This window comes from Macrotis lagotis, chromosome 6 (assembly GCF_037893015.1).
Source record: "Macrotis lagotis isolate mMagLag1 chromosome 6, bilby.v1.9.chrom.fasta, whole genome shotgun sequence".
Classification (NCBI taxonomy): domain Eukaryota; kingdom Metazoa; phylum Chordata; class Mammalia; order Peramelemorphia; family Peramelidae; genus Macrotis; species Macrotis lagotis.
The window spans coordinates 220,511,419-220,515,138 of NC_133663.1; the positions used below are offsets into that span (position 1 = coordinate 220,511,419).

General features: G+C 31.3%; 1 pseudogene; it reads left to right on the top strand.

Annotated features, from left to right (window-relative positions):
- The first annotated feature begins 482 nt into the window (after window positions 1-482).
- Window positions 483-1,602, top strand: LOC141492348 (60 kDa heat shock protein, mitochondrial pseudogene; annotated as a pseudogene).
- Window positions 1,603-3,720: the final 2,118 nt, after the last annotated feature.

The window sequence follows — 3,720 nt, forward strand, 5'->3', positions numbered from 1 at the left end:
TAATAGCAAGAAGAATATAAAAGTATGATAATATCAATAGATGAAGGAAAAGTACTAATAATATAGAAGTGACTGAATCTGACCTTAATAGGATTGATAATAGCTACCTAAACCAAGAAACGAGAATTATATATAACAGGTTTTAAATTATGGATTGAGGAAATAAGCAAGGTTGTCTCCTTTCAGTGCCATAATTTGAATGTGTGCTAGAAATAGAAATAAAGGGAATAAGCAAACAAAAAGAGCAAAGTTTTTTTTGCAAATGGTATTATGGTTTTCCATTTTCTAATTTCATCAAATAATTGGTGGCATATTAATTGTTATTGAGAAGACTAAGTTAGTACTATAAAAGTAACAAATACTACCTAAATAGATTTACTTTCAATGCCACAACAAACTATTAAATGAATATTTTATAGAGTCAAGTAATAATAATAAAATTCATACAAAATAACAAAAGGCCAAGACTATCAGGAGGAATAATGAAAAAAAGAAGAAAAGATTTACTCATAAATGCTTAATATGTTGATAGAGAAGCACTAAGTACACTTTTTTTTAACAGGTTAAAAGTTAGGGTATGACTTGTTACAGTAAAAGTTTGAGGTTTTGGTGACAATAAGAAAAATCAGTTTAAGGATATGGTTATTTCTACTGGTGATGCAGTGTAGGAGAAGAGTTTGTCTCTGAATCTTAAAGATATTCAACCTCATGACTTTGGAAAAGTTGGAGAGCTTATTGTGATTAAAGATGATGTGATGCTTTTGGTAAAAGCCCAAGTTGAAAAATGTGCTCAAGAAATCATTGAACATTTAGATATTGTTGATAGTAGCTATGAAAAAGACGAGTTAAATGAACATTTGACCAAACATTCTAATGGAGTAGGTGTAATAAAGGTAGATTGAACCAGTGATGTATAAGAAAATGAAAAGAAAGACTAGGTTATTGATACACTAAGTGCTACATGTGTTGCTGTTGAAGAAGGCATAGCTTTTGGAGGTAACTCTTCATTGCTTCTATGCTTTCCTGTCTGGCAAGCATTAACTCTATTTAATGAAGGCCAAAAATGTGAATAGATATAATTAAGAAGACATTGAAAATCCCTTCAGTGACCATTGCTAAGAATATGAAAGTTGGAGCTCACTGAGAGTAGAAAAACATTTTATAAAACCCCTCAGAGATAGATTATATTACCATGCATAAAGATTTTGTAAATATGGTTGAAAAAGGAATAATTAACTCATCTCAGGTTGTTGGAGGATGTTAGCGTAGGTTCTCTATTAACAACAGAAGTTGTTGCTACTTCAGTTCCTAAAGAAGAGAAAGAACCTTCAATGTGAGGGATGGGTGACATGAGTAGAGGCATAGGAGGTGGCATGTTTTAATTTCTAGAATAATGCCCTATCATTATGATCTGTGATGCAAGCATGAATCAAAGCAGTGTTCTTCACTAAATTTAAGAAATCAATTGGAGAGGGGACTGAAGTAAAGGCTGATGTTAAAAAAAATCAGTTGACAAATTATGTAATGGTTTATTGCTGTCATTATCCATGCCTACAGATAATTTATTTTGTATTTTTTGAGTAAAGATATTTATACATTCCTAATCCTTGAAAGATCCATGTACTTTTCAATTTAAACCAAATGAGGCATTTTATTATTATTCTGTTAAATCAAAATTTTACTGTTTTTCATCACCAGAAGGAAAGTTCAGAGGCAGACTTTCTGTTCAGACAGAGTAATTAAAATCCCAAAGTTGAGAAATATCGAAATTTATGATAACCTTTGTGTAATGAAGTTGTTTAAAGGTACATAGAGAACTAATTCAAATTTGTTAGATGAAAGAATTCCCAAAATAATAAATGGTCAAATTTTAAAAACAGAATTTTTAGAGAAAGTAATTTGTGTTTTGAAAAAAAGAACATTCCAAATCATTAATGATTAGTGAAATAAAAATTAAAGAAAACCTGGGATTTTACCTTACACCCATCAGATTGACAAAATTGCTGAAGAAAAAATGACCAGTACATTTAAAAATAAGGTACATTAATGTACTATTCATGGAATGGTGCTTTAGTTCAGTTATTCTGGACAGCATTTTAGAAATGTGCTCCCAAATTGTTTAACTATTCATACCCTTCTGCTCAGCAATACTATTCTTCAGTCTGTACTCCAAAGAAATAAAAGAGAGAGGAAATAAATACATCAGAACAAATTTATTGGAACTCCTTTTGGACTTGCAAAGAAATGAAGGAGTTGTTCATAGCTGAAGTGCTCAAAAATTTGGGGATATGACTGTAATAGAATACTTTTTTGATATAAGAAATAATGAAACAACCATTTATATAACAACTTGGGAAGACTTGCATAAATTAATGAAACATGAAATAAGTAGAACCAGAAAATAATTAAAGTATATATATATGTGTGTGTGTGTGTGTGTGTGTGTGTGTACACATACATATATGTTAATATGTATATATATATATATATATATATTTACATACACAATATAAAACCAAGCAACATTGGAAGATTTAAGTACTCTGATTAAAGCAGTGACCCATCATGACTCCAGAAGACACATGATGAAACATTCTCTTTACCACTTGACTTAGAGATGATAGACTCAGGGTGCAATTTGAGAATCTATTCTTTTTAACATGGACAATGTGGGAATTTGTTTTCTTTGACTATGTGTATTTATTACAGGGGTTTTGTTTTCCTTCCCTTTGGACTCATTCCAGGAGGAAATGGGAGTTTGGAGGGAAAGACCATAGATTCTTAATGATTTTTCTAAAATTTCATTTTGCAAGTTCTTTAAGTATTTATTGGTGCAATTTATCCTGGCAAGGTTAATTGAATATATCCGTGTGATCACTTACTGTTTCCTTAATTATTTCATGCCTCAATCTCTTAATATTATTGATCTTATCCTTTCCAAAAAGAAGATAAAATGAGATAATAAGTAAAATGATTTGGAAAGTTTAAAGTGCTACCTCTCATTATCATGATCATCATCATCATCAATGACAGAGAAGAAATGTGAAATACTGGTAGATTAGCTATCATCCATTATTAGTGCACTAATCTATACTAACTAGTGGGACCAAATATTTTTTCTTCCTTTATTAAAAATAAAAGATTTTGTTTGTTTTGTTTTTGTGAATGCAAGACATTCCCCCATAAATACTGAACTGACATATATTGGGCTATGAAAAATTATTTGTTTTTAGATATTGATTTGTTTTACTATGAGTTAAATTGGCAGGAACTTTTGATTAAGAGAACCAAAGGAGACAAAGGTATTGTCTTCTTGACAGAAACTAAAGAGTGTCTGAGAGTTTTTGACATTAAGAAACATGCATCCAAAAAAATGAGATGCAATGAGGCAAGGCAAAAGGAATTGACTGGATTCAAAAACAATAGACTGTGAACCAGCTGCTATTGCAGTTAAAACTACCTCTACACTCTACAGTCTCATCCATTTCTTTCCTTCACCTTCCTAGAACTACAGGGAAGGCAGAGGGAAGGGGGAAGGGGAAGGAAGTGCTGAAACATATACTCCTCCTCACTTTTTATTTCTCTTCTAATAATGAAGTGGTAATGAAGAGGCCCAATGATCAGCAGCAGATATTGTTGCCTATAAGTGGAAGCTTTTAAGTAAATCCTTTAAATGCTTAGATGTATTTGTTGCCCAAAATTGACAGTGAAGTGTAGGAC